This window comes from Eriocheir sinensis, unplaced genomic scaffold (genome assembly GCF_024679095.1).
Source record: "Eriocheir sinensis breed Jianghai 21 unplaced genomic scaffold, ASM2467909v1 Scaffold6, whole genome shotgun sequence".
In the NCBI taxonomy this organism is placed as follows: domain Eukaryota; kingdom Metazoa; phylum Arthropoda; class Malacostraca; order Decapoda; family Varunidae; genus Eriocheir; species Eriocheir sinensis.
The window spans coordinates 277,970-295,937 of record NW_026111942.1 but is presented as its reverse complement, the minus strand read 5'-3'; the positions used below and the strand labels follow the sequence as shown (position 1 = coordinate 295,937).

The following is a 17,968-nucleotide window of genomic DNA, read 5'->3' as shown; positions in this document are numbered from 1 at the left end:
ACATCTGGCAACCCCTCCACGCGACATGAAAATTATTACATCCTATCGAAATCGTACTGTTGTGGTGATTGGTGGTCACAGGTGCACTCTCCATAATTTTAAGATAGATATTTATCAAAAGTGCCCGTCGCTAACGCTTGATAAATATTTTTTCTTTAGGCTCTGTCGCTACATTTTGACACGAGCTTTTAGTTTCGGTCAAATTTAGTCAATAGCAATTCTAAGTTATTTATCAAGCTATGATACATTTAAAAATATACTGCACTTATTAAGGGAGATTGTTATGCCTTTTAACTTAAAAAATAAATCCCTGACAGCCGAGATCTTGTTCTTTATTAAAAAAAAATATATACGTAATGATAGGCTATAAACGTTCACATGATGGCGTCGTCGACCGCGGGCTTTTCCGCGCTCGCACTCAACACACACACACACACACACACACACACACACACACACACACACACACACACACACACACACACACACACACACACACACACACACACACAAACCACTCATATAGACACACCAATCATAGAAATACACACACATATACACACATACACGCACACAAACACGCACACACACACGCAAATAGACACGCACACATACTCACTCACACATATACACACATGCACCCCCCTCCCCCCCCACACACACACGCACCACTCATACAGACACACTAATCATAGAAATACACACACACATGTACACACATACACACACTCATACACGCACGCACACACACGCAAATAGACACGCACACATACTCACTCACACATATACACACATGCCCCCCCCCCCCACACACACACATACACATACACATATAGAGACACAGATATACGATGGATCTGACCATCTTGCAGTGCTGGCAAAGTTAAAGCTGAAAGAAAAGTGTTTGAAAAGACAGGTGAAGTAAAAAAGGAAATACTGAAGATAGAAAAGTTACAGGAAAAAGAAATGAAAGATGAGTATAATCGTGAAATGGTAGAGGCCTTAAGTGAAAAATGGGAAAGTGTAAAAGATGATACAAATATTGAAAAAGTTTTTGGAACATTTAAAGAAATAATGGTAACTGCAACAAAAAAGTGTTAGGGATGAAAGTGGTGAGAGATGGAAAAATAAGGAAATTCATGGAGGATAAGGAGGAGAGTAAAAGAGAAAAGGGAACTTCTTAAGAAAACTCAAGAAAGAAATGTGTCTGAACAAGTAAAAAGGGAAAGGAAAAAGAAATATAGAAAATGCAAAATGAAATTAAAACAAGCAATAAAAGAAAGTAAGAAGAGAGTTGATGAAGACTTTGGAAAAGACTAAGTGAAAAATATAAAGGGAACAGGAAATCATATTGGAAAGAAGTAAAAAACGAAAGAAATGCAGAAAATATCTCCCCAAGTAAAATAAATGAAGTTATGGATGAGAATGGAAAGATGTTGAAAGACGGGGAAGCTGTGAAAGAGAGATGGAGAGAATATTTCAAAAACTTAATGAATTTTGAGGATGGACGTCCAGCAGCTGTAACAGCAGCAGTTTTGAGTAGAGGTAGATGAGGAGTATATAAGGAAAGAAGTATAACATATGAAGACGTAAATCAGGCAATAAAAAGATAAAAAATTGAAAGGCAGCAGGAATTGATGGAATCACAGCAGAAATGTTGAAGTGTGGAGGAGATGTAGTTGTTAAATGGATGGTCAAGATATGTGAAGTAGCATGGGAGGGGGGTGGTGGTGCCAGCAGACTGGACGAAAGCCATCATTGTCCCAGTTTACAAGGGGAAGGGAAGGGCAGGAGAGGGGAATGTGGGAGCTATAGAGGTATAAGTCTCCTGAGTATACCCGGAAAGGTATATGGAAAAGTCATAATAGAGAGGGTGCAAAGACTTACAGAAGAGAAAATCAGTGAAGAACAAGGAGGCTTCAGGAAGGGAAGAGGATGTGTGGATCAGATATTTGCCTTCAGGATGGTAGTAGAAAAAATAATAGCAAAAGGAAAGAAACTATACGCTGCCTTCATGGATTTGGAAAAAGCTTATGACAGAGTCGATTGGATTGTATTGTGGGATGTTTTAAAGATTTATGGTGTGGGAGGAAAACTGCTTAGTGCAATAACATTGAGATAAAAGTGGGCCTAAGACAAGGGTGCGTCATTTCACCTTGGTTATTCAATATTTATATGGATGGTGTTATTAGAGGAATTAAGGGCAAAGTTGGAGAAGTTGGAGTAAGACTGTTCGATGAGGTAAGTAAGTGGGTACTGAATTCAGTACTGTTTGCTGATAACACGGTGCTCATTGCAGAAAATGAAAGTGACCTACAAAATTTGGTCAGTGTTTTTGATAGTGTCTGTAACAGGAGAAAGCTGAAAGTAAATGTCAACAAAAATAAAGTGATGGTTTGTGAGCGAAGTAGAAGTGAGGTTGTAGATTTTGTATGCCCATATAGAGTGGTAATTGAATGTGAAAAAGAATGCAAAATAATTTGAAAGGTGAAGAAATGGAGGAGGTCAATGAGTTTAAGTACCTTGGATCAGTTATGTGTAAGCATGGTGGTATGGAGGGAGAGATAAGAGAAAGGGCATTGCAAGGAAGAAGGGTGGTAGGGTCTTTGGGACGAATCATGAATGCCAGAAGTGTGAGCATGGAGGTAAAGAGGGATTTGAGAAATACAATAATAGCACCAACCCTCACATATGCAAGTGAAACGTGGGTCTGGAATGAAAGTCAGAGGTCTAGAGTGCAGGCAGTGGAAATGACTTATTTGAGGAGTGCTTGTGGTGTGAGTAGAATGGATGGAATGAGTAATGAAAGTGTGTACGAGCATTTTGGAATGTGTCACAGGGGTGAAGGGAAGTGTGGAGTGGTGGAAGTAGTGAAGCGACAGACTTTATAGTGGTTTGGCCACATGGAGCGAGTGGAGGAGAGTAAGATGACCAGAAGGGTGTATGTGAGTGAGATAGATGGCGGGAAGGCTAGAGGACGAACTACAGTGAAATAGAGGATAGGGTGCAAGAGTACGTTGGGGAGAAGGGGGAAAGATCTTTGATAAACTTTGAGCAGGCAAGGAGGGAGTGTCTGGATAGAGAAAGTTGGAAGCTCTTCTGCCGTGGCCATCCCCTGGTGGGAGCTCCTAGGAGCAGGCGTCGATGAAATTATGGTGATGACACACACACACACACACTCATGTCAAGGGGAGGGCACTATCAGTCTACTAAGTTTTCAAGCCCTGTTACGATGTTATTATAACAGCCCCGAGTTCGACCCCTGGCCATCACAGGTTTAAAAAAAAAAAAGGGGGAGGAAGAGGAAGAATAGTGGCGCTAAGATTCCTCAGCCTCACAGAGTGTACGGCTGGGTTCGAATCCCTGCTGTTCCCTCTCTGTAAGCTGCCACCAGGAGGTTGTAATATGGCACAACCCCCAAAGCCTGTAAGTGAGGAACGGCAGTTCTATGAACCAGGTGGGGCGGAACTAAACTAACTGTTTAGTCCCCAGACTCTCCCTGCCAAGGGCAGGCCTGGCAACACTTGACTTTAACAACTGTCCCACCTGGTAGATAGTGTCCGTCGCTCCCCAGCTTACTATGGGTTGTTCCTTGAGGTAGATGGTATCCTCAGTCCCAAGTTTGGTATTATGGGGTCTTGATTACCTTCGGAGGTCGTGGTGGGGGAGATTGCGAGACTGCACCTTAGGCTAGGAAGACTGTATGCATTAATACAGGACATAGACAGAATACAATTTATTGGTTTAATCCTCACTCCCGATGAAAGGGTAGCATGTTTTGGTTAATACAAAATTGTAAATCTTTCTTCTAATTCCTAACCTTCTTATCGATAAATGCTACACACGAGAGATGACCATATGTAGGTATATATCACAGGGCTACCGCCCGATTGACTAGACAATCCGATTTCAACTTCCCGCATCGGCGTGCATACACAAATAAAAACACTCATGACACACTCAGGACAAAAATAGGAAGAGAAGGGTAAGTATGAGAGAAAGATCAGACTGTTACAGCTAAAGGGGGGGTGAGGTCACTGTTTGCCCCTCGTCCACCAAGCGGATGCCCCTTACCCGTTTTACACAATTTCCTTGGCTTGGTGGAGGCCTGAGAGCTACACTATATGCTGTTGTGCCGTGCCTAAAGGGGGGGTTTCGGAGCCGTTTCTACTCCCATCACCAGCCTGCTGATCTCGGGGGCGGCAGGGATTGGACTGGCTCGCCCTTACCTGGGCTCAGTTCAGGCACTCATGACTGAGGGCATGACCCTTGTTCACCACTGGCGTCTGGGTCCATTCCCGACTCTCAATGGGGGCGGCTTCAAGATGGCGGGCCACTCGCCTTGCCTAACCCCTGGACACCGGCCTTCAGCTGTCTCGCGCCCTCACCTGTGCCGTGGAAAGTTAAGTCCCGAATGAGTCTCGTCAGGCCGAGCGGTTAACTCATGACCTTTCCTCTGACCGTCTGACGTGGCCACCTCAAGGTTCCAACACTTTTCCTTCTCGCCTTTCAGCTTGGTACATTAATCTATCCTTCCTCTGCCTTTCTGAGGGTGTCTTTTTGTATGTTAATTCTAAACTTAATTTTCCCTTAATTTCTAAGTCCTAACGTATAAATATATATAAAAATAGGGATCCGGCTGGATTTATATCAGGGGTGCCAACCCAAGCTGTAGTTCGTATTTCTCGCTCTCTTCCCTTATCTATTTATGACATATTAACCTCTACGGGTATTGTTTCGGCTGAGGAGAAACTGGATCCGGTAAATAACCATGGCCATGTACAAGGGATTATTCCCAATTTTCCCAATTGGCTTTTAACTGGCTTCTGCGGTGTTGGTATGCCGGCAGGTACGTTACATTATGAATATATATATATATATATATATATATATATATATATATATATATATATATATAGTATATATATATATATATATATATATATATATATATATATATATATATATAATTTTCTTCCTCCTTTGATGACCCTTAAATCACGTTTAAGATAAATTAATCTCTTTTTTTTTTATTATTCCATGTGTGTGTGTGTGTGTTTGTGTGTGTGTGTGTGTGTGTGTGTGTGTGTGTGTGTGTGTGTGTGTAGGGAGGGCAAGGTAAGGTTTGGGGCGTATATAATTGTTCTGCGCGTTGCCTCGGTGCTCACCCCCGTCCCGTTGGTCCCTGAGCCGGTGGTTGGTGAGAATCCAGTACCCACAAAAAGTGACGACACAAATCAGCAACAAATAAATAATAGGAGCAAAACAGTTTCATCCTCACACTACTCAGAAAAGAATATGAGCAGGTGTGGCACGATAAGCGTCCCGTTGAAAAAACACAAACATTGGCAGCAGCGACTCTGCAGGAACGACGAGTGTTGGGGACGCCAGCACCGCCGCGCGAGTACCCGGGGCAAGACTACTGTCCACTGTGTGCCGCGTGTGGCCTGGCGTGGACACACGACAGGCAGTGTGTGTGTGTGTGTGTCATCTCCGTGCAGGGTCGGGCGGCAGACACCGCCACACACCCACAGCTTCCTGCCAGACACTCACCACCATGACAGCCTGAACAAGGCCTAGCGAGGCATGCCTAAGCCTAGGTGAAGCTGATCCTACGAGGGGAAGGTAATGATGGAGTGTGTGACCGGCATGGCCAAGACGCCCCCCGGCCCTTGGTGTTCCTCCAGCATCACACCCGCCGCCCCGCGGGGCTGCTGGGCACCTTACTGAGGTGCCTTGTACTACTGCTCAGCTTTTTACATAACCATTCCTGCAGAAACAGTTAAATGGGTGCCTGCTGTTCCTGTTGAGTGGGTGGTGCATAACACACGCCAGGGGTCAAGGGGGAACAAAGGTAATGCCCCCCTAAGGAGGTGCTGTGTCAGATTTGGATATTTCAAACTAACTCACCTGGTTTACTCACCTGGTGGGCTTCCAGACCCCACAGTCCACATGATGACGAGGGGAAGCCAGCACTCTGCTGATGCGCCAGCTCTCAATATTTAATTACATAAACAAAAACAAATACTAATGAAAGAGCTGGATAGTCCATCATATGCAGTCAATTTGTAATGTAATTTATATGATTAGATGTAGAGCTACAGTCCATTTAATGATATTCCAAAAGTTTGTCCCCAAGATGATGAGCTAGTGCTGATTTAAATAGAGGTAGAGACTGGAGGGTGACCAGGGATTCAGGGAGGGAATTCCATGAAGGAATGCCTCTGACACTGAAGGACCTCTTCCTTAGTTCAAGCTGGGTCCTAACTTGTGCTATTTAGTGCTGGTGGCCTCTAGTGGGTAGATCAAGAGTTAGAACAAAAAGGTCTGAAGGGGAGATTGCACATTTGTTATGAAAGGTCTGCCGGTAGGGTTGACGGGGACAAAGCCCCACCCAGCAGGTGATGTTAAATTTGAATAGATCTGTTAAGTTTAGTGGTGGGGCACTGTGCAATAACCTGCATAGTGTTGTTCTTCAGTAAATGTCAGCAGTGCAGTGCTCAGTCTTGTGTAATATTGCACTCATGCCGGTGCACAAGTGCAAAATTACTAGTTACACCTCCACAGCTAAATTACCTTGATCTTGATTTATAATACACAGGGCACCCATTCAGGTGCATAACATGCATATTTGTGTTGGCTGTTGGGTGACGGGGGAGCCAGGTGTGCAGGGGAGGGAAGTGAATCAACTGTAATTGTTAGTGTTGGTGTGTTGTGGTGACAAGTGAGTGTGTAGTTGTTTTCTGAATGAGTCTATTGTACCACAGTTTAAAATCTGTTGAGGGAGGCTGTTCCAGTCACACATGGTGCGTGGAAAGTATGAGTGCTTGTATGCGTCAGTGTTAGTGTTGTTGTGTTTGTAGTCTACCAGCACTTAATTACTCTTGACAGCACTATAACGTACCTGTAATATGTGACAACTGGTTATATCCCATCCTCGTCGACGTGTCCGTGGTGTCGGTCTTGAGGGGGATGGATAGGCGTGGAGGCACACAGTATTTATTGAGTAAGCTCTACATTACACCCTGAATCTCAGCGCCTTGTGTCCTCGTGTGTGTGTGTGTGTGTGTGTGTGTGTGTGTGGAATCCTCTAGGAGCTACATATATGTAGCTGAAACTTACATATGGTATACAATCCTAGTATATAAACATACAAAAGTATAAAGGTATCTAAACTTATATAAAGGGATTTGGATTCCTTGTTACTACATAGTTTTGTCTGGGCGCTTACAAAGAAAACTTAACATTAATGCATAACTTATAAATACTTAATACTATGCTTAATCTACGTACATATCATTTCCTTCCCCCTGTCAGAAAGAAAGGAAACCTTACAGATTTAAGCGTTCTGGAGGAACTCCTCTCGTGCTCCGAGCTGGAAGAACTCTCCTATTTACATTTTCTGGAGGAGTAGAAGTATACTAGAGTCACTAGAATGATCAGGTACATCTATCTCTTTACTCTCCAATGGCATTAGCTCTTCATCGCTTTGGTCTCCTTCTATTTCTTGAGCTGGAGCCGTGTAAGGTCTAAGTTGGTCGACATGACGTTTCGATACGCGTCCACCAACGTTGACATCATAGTGCATTTGTCCTAGGTCTTTAGTAACAGCCTGGGACCCATTTCACATCTGTGTTGTAAGAACGAACCATTACCGGTGAAGAAGGTTTGAACTCATTCACAGTTTGATGTTTGGCTACTTGTTGCCATTCACGATTATTTTGTTGTATGTAGAAGTCTGGTTTTAATAAGTCCAATTTATTCCTGACTCTTCTACCCATCAATAGCTGTGAAGGAGTTTGTCCGGTAACAGAATGTTCAGAAGTTCTATAGGACAATAGGAACTTGCTAACATGAGCAATAATGTCTGCAGACGTTGCACTCCTACATTTCATGTTATGCTTGAAGGTCTGCACAAAGCGTTCTGCTTCACCATTGGTGGCGGGATGGTAAGGTGCTGCCTTAGTATGTTCTATTCCATTGACCTTTAGAAATTCTGAAAATTCACTGGAACAAAATTGTGGACCATTGTCCGTCACAATGCGAACTGGAAGTCCGTGGGTGGCAAAGACTGGCATTAAGGCTTTTATAGTAGCTTGTGCTGTGGTTGAACTCATGGGTATTACCTCTGGCCATTTACTGTAGCCATCTACAATAACTAGAAATGAATGACCAAGGAAAGGACCTGCAAAGTCCAAATGCAATCTTTGCCAAGGGTGTCTCGGGTATTCACAAGGATGCATGCGTGCTGGCTTGGGATCATTTTGAAATGTTGAGCAGTTTGGGCATTGTTTTACACATGACTCTATCTTGACATCAATTCCTGGCCACCACACATACGTCCTTGCGATCGCCTTTGATTTAACAATACCATGATGGTCAGCATGGACTTCACTCAGGACTTGCTTCCTTAAACTTTCTGGGATAACTACTCTGGCTCCCCTTAGAATACATCCTTGTTCTTCTGACAATTCTGACCATACCTTTAGATAGGGTTGAAATTCTGCCTGCTCTGGTACTGTGTTATAACCGGTAACTAATGATTGCAAAATACGTGACAACACTGGATCTTGTTTAGTGGCATGTCTTATCATTTTAGCTGTTATAGGTAAGTTATGACATTCTACCATGAGTACACTTCCATCATGTTCCTCTGGAGCCCTTTCCACTGGCAAACGTGATAAGGCATCTGCATTTCCCATTTTCTTGGTAGAACGATACTCTATCTCATAAGAGTAAGCTGCTAGTTTGACTGCCCACCTTTGCAATCTGGCGGCTACCAAGGTTGGTAAACCTGCCTTTTCACCCAGTATTGCAAGAAGAGGTTTGTGGTCTGTGACTAAGGTAAATTTGGCTTTCCCATATAAGTACATGTGAAACTTAGTTACACCATACACTAATGATAATCCCTCCTTTTCAATCTGTGAATAGTTTTTCTCTGCTTGATTAAGTGAACGAGAAGCAAATGCAATAGGTCTTTCTGACTCGTCCGGCATTACATGGGCAATTACTGCTCCTAAGCCATGAGACGATGCATCACATACAAGTTTTACAGGCAAATTTGGTTGGTAATGGGTGAGAAATCTAGATGAAGTTATCTCACCCTTTATGTGGTTAACTGCACTGGTGCATTCTTCTGTCCATTTCCATTCTGTGTCTTGTTTCAGAAGGTTATATAGAGGGTGAGCTATGGTTGCTAAGTTTGGAATGAACCTGTTGTAAAAAGTAATTAACCCGAGAAATGATCTTAATTCATCAACATTCTCTGGTGTTTTGGCATCTCTAATAGCTCTTATTTTCCCTGGAGTTTTGTGAATGCCGTGTCCGTCCACTCTAAATCCCAAGTACTCTACCGAGGGTACAGCAAATTGACATTTGTCTTTGCGGATCCGCAATCCAGTTTTCTGCAAAGTTTCATGGACTACTTGAAGTCGTTCCAAGTGTTGAGCCATAGACTTCACAACTAGTTGACGGGAAATCTCTTCAGTCTTGGCGCGCTGGCTTCGCGTAAGGGGCCGATTGTTATGGCGACTTTCACTGCGACAACTCAAACACACTCTGCGTTCTTACTCCGAATTTAAGTGGAAACAGGACGAAATCTTCAAGTTTTAGTGCATACAAGCAGGCAGGAGTGTCTCTAGAGTGATTTGGTCGAGGATTCAAGGTAACTTATATAAAATAGCACCATGCGTGCACTTTGAAAACGTTGTGTAAAAAATGGCAAATTTGCGTAACTTTAGGTTGAAATCTTTACGTAAAATGAATGATAACTGTAGGATAGTGAAGTCCACAGTTTTACGTATTAGGAAACAAGAAATGTACGTTTAGTTAGTGCCTACATGGCAACTCAGCTCAGTTCCCGCGTCGCCTAACTCGCCTTAGGCACGCAATCAGCTGGGCACTTCCCCTCTGTACAGGATTATCGCTGTCCTGCCTCTGTTTACTCTCCAAGTAAAGGACCTACAGTTATTCATCGTCTCTGTACCCTTCCCCACAACTGCAAGGATCCAGAGGACGATACAAGAAGACACAGAAGGCAGTGGATCGAGTGGAAGTGACGGAGGAGACACAAGATATGAGGACGCCGCGACCCCGTGGAGTAAACTGTGGAGGAGCCGTACTACGCCATCAGTGCAGTGACTCAGTGTTGTGTGCAGTGCAGTGGTGTGTTCAGTGCAGTGTGGTAGTGAGGGGGCTGTTCACTACGTCCTACGGGGTCGAGTATGTGTGCATGGGAAGGCCAACTCTGACCCGACTGAGCACTCTTTCGGCAAGCGCCGCACCATGTGCGGCGCCAACTACTGGACGAGCGTGCAGAACTTCATGGTGAGCAACAGGTTGGCCCAGCGCCTGCATTGCTGAAGCTCGTCGGGTTCTTCCCCGGGGACGTGCAGGCCGACCTGGACCGGGCCAAGGCAGAGGAGAAGGAGGACGACGAGGTGATCTTGGCCCAGCTTGCCAGGGAGCTGGCCGACGACCAGCCGGACCCGCCGACGGACGAGTTGCTCCTCGCCGTGGTCGGCAACTACGCCGGCTACCTGGCCAGGAAGGTCAGGCCAACTCCTCTGTGGCCGAGTGCTGCAAGCAGGAGCTTGCCCAGCAGGAGGAGATGAAGATTACCGTGGAGCTCGAGAGGGCGACCCGCCCTCTGTGATGTTCGACGCCCTGGTCGAGCTGGTCGACAGGGAGAGCTGGAGACAGGCCGGGCGGTCCTGAAGCGGCCATCTCTCCCAATGGCCCACATGGCGTCCTTCAGGATGTCGCTGTGGGACTCCCTGATGTGCAGGAGGACAAGAAGGAGCGCAGGTTGAGGTTCCTCTCCCTTGCCATGCGCCACAGGGACGGGTTCAGGCACCTCCTGGAGTTCCTGGCGGCCTCAGACCCGACCTTGCAGGGGTACAGGTGCCAGGAGGGGCACAACCTGGCCAACACCATCTTGCCGCACATCAGCAGGTCCCTCTTCAACTGTTTCGGTGCTAATTTCTCCAAGGACGTGACCTCAGAAGCGAGGAAGAACAAGGCCTTGAAGCAGCCGACCGGCAGGAAGAGGAGCAGTATCGAGGAGGGCAGGAAGGAGACGGCGAGGAACAGGGACGTGTACAAGTCCAGGAAACTGACCTGTGCCCACAAGTCATAGGACAAAAGGCTAAAGATATTGTTCAGCGACGATGGCCAGATATCAGGCAAGAAGTGCTGCTGCAATAGTGACATCGGAATTCAACCAAAATAAGTTGTGATTGTATATATAAAAATGAATATTTTGATTTTTTTGAGTAAAATTAAGATGTTTCTGCATGCTTTCCTCAAGTATTAAGTTTCTAATGTGAAAATTAAGTGATTTATTAGATGTTAAAAACTTACGTAAAAAAATGCACTAAATAAAAAAAAAATAAGTAGCTATTTCGGGCATAAACTTATAAGATATGCTAAATATTGCTATTGATTCTGAAAATATAAGTGATTATCTCTGCATTTGGTGATGTTTGTGCATCTAGCGTAAAATCTGAGGATTTTATAGCCTTTTTAAGTTTTGTTATACTTATATAAAAAACAGTTAATCGGGATTTTATTAGGGAACGACTTTGAATTTTCTGATACCGCTGCTCATGGAGACTCATATATGCCTAAGGGAGGTGCCTGTTTTAGTTTCAGGTCGCTAGCTGCTTTGGTTTTGAAAATATTTAAATTTTAAATTTTTGAAAATCGGCCCCCTGCGAATCGGCCCCGCGCCCCGTTTCCCGTCAAGAGATTGTGAAGTCTATGGTTGAGCTTCATCTTGCCCAGCTACTAGAATGTCATCGACAAAACAGAGTGTACCAGGCTTGCCTATGAACAACTTGTCCATTGTCTGTTGCCAAAGTGCTGGACTGCTAGCTACACCGTATGGTAATCTCCTAGGTCGGTACAAACCTAGGTGTGTGCTAAGAGTACATATTTCTTGGGAAGGTTCATCCATTTGGAGCTGTTGGAAGGCCTGTCTTAAGTCAATTTTTGAAAATACTTTGCAGCCTCCAAGAGCGGCAAACATGTTATCAGGTTTAGGAAGGGGGTGTTGAGCTATCTGCAACTGAGGGTTGACTGTAACCTTGTAATCTCCACAAAGTCTAATGCCTCCATCACTTTTCACTACAGGGACAATGGGGGTGCCCCAATCTGAGTAAGTGACTTTCTCCCAAGATCAATTATCTACAAGTCTCTGAATCTCTTGCTCTACCAGTGGTTTTAATGGCAAGGGAATCTGTCTAGGAGGATGAAATTTTGGTTTGGCATTAGGTTTTAGTTGTAGACTAGCACATGCATTTATTACAGTTCCTACCCCGTCTTGGAATACTTCTTTGCTCTGTTCAAGTACTTGAGTTAAATCTTCCTTCAGCAACCTTGTTTTTACAGTACATATTTTTGACCAATCCAATGGAATGTGTTGAAGCCAATTTAAACCAAGAAGACTCCTTTCTTGTCCTTCCACTACTACAACTGGCAGATTTTTGTATTCCTTCTGTCCATAACAAACATTTACATCCATAGAACCAACAACTTTTATATCATTACCACTATAGTCTTGAAGCTGTACTTTAGTGGGTGTAATTCTCACATTTGGAATAGACTTAGCCAGATTCTCTGACACTAGTGTAACATCTGCTGCCGTGTCCAGCTGCATGTTCACAGGTTTGCCATTTAGTGTGACGCTAAGCATGATCCTTTTTTGGGAATTTCCTACCGAGTTAATTCTGAAAGCAAATTGTAAATCAGTGTCACCCTTACTATCGTGAGACTCACTAGGTTGCTTTATATTTGACTCAGTGGATTCTCCAGTGGCATATATTCTTTTCTTAGTCTTACACATACTAGCAAAGTGCCCTAACTTTTTACAGGCTGAACATTCCTTGGAAGCAGCTGGACATTTATCTTTCTGCCATGGTGTGTGACCTGTGTAACCACACCTGTAGCATTTACTATTTCCTGCAGTATGTTTGTTGCCTTGTTGTGGTTGTGTTGGATGACTAGGTTTATTTTTAAGAGAGGCTGGAACAGAGTTCTTTCCATCAATTCTAGGTTTTGTGTTCTTTTTTATCTGACTTATTACAGGTTTAGCTGGCTGGCTAGCATGGTTGTTACCTTCAATTACTTTTGCTTGTCTGTCTGATGCTTCCATTGCTCTAGCTAACTGTAACATTTTTTCAAGAGTTAAGTCTGTCTCCCGAAGTGCCTTTCTCCTTAACTGACTAGAAGAACATTTCTCAATCAGCTGGTCTAAAATGGCATCCTCAGTGTCATGGAATTCACAGGTTTCTGCTAACTTCCTGAGTCTGGTGACAAAGGCATCTGTTGCTTCATGTGTGTCTTGCTTTATCTGTCTAAACAACACACGTTCATACCTTATGTTGGTCTTAGGGGTGAAGTGTTTTTCTAGAGCTGTTTGTACCTCCTTGTAGGTCGTCAGTGGTGCTGGCAGTGTGCTGAATATTTCTTGCACCTCCGGGCCTGCTACATGCAAGAGTAGTGCACGCCTTTGCCCTTCATTAGTGACTCCTGTAGCATCCAGGTAGAACTGGAACCGTGTCTTCCACTTCTTCCATTGGGGAGCCACTGATGCTGGGTCCTCTACCAAAGAGAAGGCTGGGGGCTGGTCCACGTCCAAGGGCATCGTGCTTGTCCTCGTCCAGGGCTGTCCGTAGTGGGACGTCCACTCGTCGCCAGGTTTTGTTGTGTTTGTAGTCTACCAGCACTTAATTACTCTTGACAGCACTATAACGTACCTGTAATATGTGACAACTGGTTATATCCCATCCTCGTCGACGTGTCCGTGGTGTCGGTCTTGAGGGGGATGGATAGGCGTGGAGGCACACAGTATTTATTGAGTAAGCTCTACATTACACCCTGAATCTCAGCGCCTTGTGTCCTCGTGTGTGTGTGTGTGTGTGTGTGTGTGTGTGTGTGGAATCCTCTAGGAGCTATATGTAGCTGAAACTTACATATGGTATACAATCCTAGTATATAAACATACAAAAGTATAAAGGTATCAAAACTTATATAAAGGGATTTGGATTCCTTGTTACTACATAGTTTTGTCTGGGCACTTACAAAGAAAACTTAACATTAATGCATAACTTATAAATACTTAATACTATGCTTAATCTACGTACATATCAAGTGTGATATGTTTGGTATTTAGGGGTGTGTGTGTTATGAGTACGTTGACTGTTTGCATTGTGTAAGTTTGTGTGTGGGTCAATGTCAGTGTGAGTGTTTGTGATCTTGTATATCAGTGTAAGTCTGTGTGCTTGTCTGTGTATGTGAAGAGGGTCCATGTTTATCTGTTGTTTGATCCGTGTTGTGATGCCAGACGTTCAAGTGTAATTGTTTGTAATGAACCTTGCTGCCTTGGTGTTGATTTGTTCTAGCTTATCAATGTTTCTGTGTGTGTAAGGATCCCACTCCGTGGAGCAGTATTCCAGTGTTGGTCTCACAAGTGTGTCATAAGCTACCTAGTGCTTGTGCAAGGTCCTTTCTTGGTTGCAATGCCTACCACTTGTTATTGTATATTATTTTTGATAAATTTTTGATATGCTTTACAAGGGTATAGATATTGGTTATCATGTCAGGCTTTGATGGGTTTGTATTCACCCTAGAAAACATGGAGTGGCAGCACACGGGGTAATTTTTGATAAATCCCTGTGATCCACTTTGCAATGGTTATAGATATTGGTTATTACCTATCTGTTAGGCATTTATCCCCACAATAATGTGTCCTCAAGGCTCTGTGTTGTGACACTTGAATTTCTACATTTAAGATTATTGAAAATGACCCCATATCAAAAACCTTGGGCAAATATTGCCTCTGAAATAAATCTTAACCAGTTGATGAAGGTGAACTTTTGTCTTGCAGGATGACGGAAGACATGCCCCAGAGGAAGACGTCAGCCAGGAATCCCCGCGCGGTCAGCCTCTTGCTGGGGGTGCGGCAGCGGCAGCAACCGATGGCAAGTCTGGAGAAGCAGGTGAGGCAGAGGTTGAGGCTGGGCAGCTCTGGTCTTTGTTAGTAGGTCAGGAAAAGGCAGAGGCCAAGGGAGTGAGAAGCTCTTTTTCTTTTTTTCCTTTGTCCAGTTAATGAAGCAGTTCAAGGGGAAAAAAGCCCACTATGCATTGCTCCTGTAAAAGTAGATAGAAGTGAGTGGTCTGGAGAGAGTCAGTTACAGGTGGAGAGGTGTCTTGATATTCCCCTCATGAAAGAGTTCAAGTCATGGGCAGGAGGAAGCACAGACAAAGGAAGCTTGTTTGTTCCAGAGTGTACCAGCAAAAGGGATAAAGGAATGCAGACGGTGGTTTACTCCTGCATAAGGGATTTGTATAGCACAGGAATGAGACAGAGTAGAAAGTTGTGTGCAGCTTAGTGTGAATTTTTTCCCTTCATTACTAGGTGGCATTAGATGTCCAGGCTTGAGGGACAGGAAAAGCAAGATCCCTACAATGCAGTATAGTTTATGTGGCATACCATATTGAAATTGCTACATTTGACACATTTTGTTAATAAGATACAATCTGATTGACCGATTAGGACCCCAACACACACACACACACACACACACACACACACACACACCTATGCACAAACCTCAGCATATGATCGGAGGAGGCTAGACTGAACCTGGTGTGCCGTTTGAACCCTAAGCACGACTATTTTCTCTTCTAGTTTGGTCCTGAGTTAGTTATAGTGTTGTGTCTGCTGGTTATGACTCGGCAGTGGGGGGTGAAAAGGGAAGTCCTGCTCTCTCAGTCTCTCTCTCTCTTGTCCTAAAGCCTTACTAAAGTCTGTTCTCTTAAGTCAGACCCAAGCTGACAACATAAACCTAAGTGTGTTTGCAAGCTGAGTGTTGACTGGCTGCTGCTGTGGCTTCCAAGTTTTCTTTAACCTGTTTGTGTTTATCTCACGCAGCACTTTCTGCTAATATGCACTGTGCTTATGACCACGCTTAGGTTTATGTTGTCAGCTTGGGTCAGAATTAAGTGAACAGACTATAGTTGGGATATATAGGAATTGAGCTACACTTGTGGGCTCTTGTGTATGTGTTAGGTGGAGGTTGTATGTGTGTGTGTGTGTGTGTATTTACCTCGTGATATACAGGATGCTTTACGCTGGTCCTGTCTCCAAATTTCAGTTTATCAAGTATAGCTTTAATTCATGAATATTTTTTGCTTGAGCTCAATTTTATCTATTTTCAAGGTCATTCTAAGTCACAATGTATCTGTGTGTGTGTGTGTGTGTGTTTGTGTCTGCCTCTGCTTGCTTGTCTGGTTTTTGTATGCATTTACTTAGTCATAGTATAGAGGATTTTAACTAAGCTTGTGTTGACCTGCCTCCATATCTGCTTTCATACAACTGTACTTACTTTTATAAATTCATGGATGTTCTCAGCTCTGTCTCCTCATCCAGACACTTGCCAGTGTGAATCACTCCAGCAGGGAAGTCAAGCCCCATAATAATGATGATGATACTACTACTACTATTACTATTAATACTAATACTAGTAATAATAATAAAAGATGGTATATATATTTTATTTTACTCAACTGTATCACAAACTTCCCATTATGAACCACTCTTAACAGGGAAGCCAAACACAATAGTAATAATAATAATAATAATAATAATAATAATAATACAGCATATTTATTATACTTTATTTTACCATCTGGCATTTCAGGGTGAGATGGAGGTGTGGCCAGGCCTGTACGCACACCTCACCTCCCAGCTGATGGCCCTGGTGCAGGGGAAGGTTGTGCTGGTGCTGGAGGTGTGGCCAGGCCTGTACGCACCTCACCTCCCAGCTGATGGCCCTGGCGTGGGGCAAGGTGGTGCTGGTGCTGGAGGTGTGGCCAGGCCTGTACGCACACCTCACCTCCCAGCTGATGGCCCTGGCGTGGGGCAAGGTGGTGCTGGTGCTGGAGGTGTGGCCAGGCCTGTACACACACCTCACCTCCCAGCTGATGGCCCTGGTGCAGGGCAAGGTGGTGCTGGTGCTGGAGGTGTGGCCAGGCCTGTACACACACCTCACCTCCCAGCTGATGGCCCTGGCGCGGGGCAAGGTGGTGCTGGTGCTGGAGGTGTGGCCAGGCCTGTACACACACCTCACCTCCCAGCTGGCGCGGGGCAAGGTGGCGCTGGTGCTGGAGGTGTGGCCAGGCCTGTACGCACACCTTACCTCCCAGCTGATGGCCCTGGCGTGGGGCAAGGTGGTGCTGGTGCTGGAGGTGTGGCCAGGCCTGTACGCACACCTCACCTCCCAGCCGATGGCCCTGGCGTGGGGCAAGGTGGTGCTGGTGCTGGAGGTGTGGCCAGGCCTGTACACACACTTCACCTCCCAGCTGATGGCCCTGGCGCGGGGCAAGGTGGTGCTGGTGCTGGAGGTGACCAGTCTGACCTCACCCAAACATTGTGGCAGGAACTGAGCACCTCACATCCACACACTGGTATGCATTCTACCTCCCTATAGAATTCAATTGGGAAAAAAAAATTGATACATCACTGAAAACTTGAAAAAAAATATTGCACAGAAATCTAAAAAATAGCTTAGACAATTATTATTATAACATAGCAGGATGATAGTAATATTGATAATAATAATAGTAATAATAATAATAATAATAATAATAATAATAATAATAATAATTAGAATGGTAATAAGCAATCCCTGTTGTGTGTGCAGGGTGGGAGCTGCCTGCCGTCCTGGCCAAGAGTGCCGCCCACACCCTCAGTGCCTTGCTGGGCCGCCACTGCCCCCCTGCTGGACCCCCCTGCAGCCATCACCAAGGTGCCTGATAGCTGTCTGTCTGTCTATATCTTTCTGTATCAATCTGTCCATCTCTGTGCCTGTCTATCTATCTCTGCTTATATCTGTCTTTATCTATCTATCTATCTCAGTCTGTCTATATCCATTTATCTTTCTCTCTGTCTGCCTTATCTCTGATG

The 17,968-nt window shown here is 44.4% G+C and overlaps 1 long non-coding RNA gene across 1 annotated transcript; it reads left to right on the top strand.

Moving 5' to 3' along the window:
- The first annotated feature begins 5,519 nt into the window (after positions 1-5,519).
- On the top strand, positions 5,520-16,783 carry LOC126993319 (uncharacterized). Its single transcript, XR_007747618.1, has 3 exons — positions 5,520-5,731; positions 14,888-14,999; positions 16,704-16,783. It is a non-coding gene; the product is annotated as an uncharacterized LOC126993319 (long non-coding RNA).
- The last annotated feature ends 1,185 nt before the right edge of the window (positions 16,784-17,968 follow it).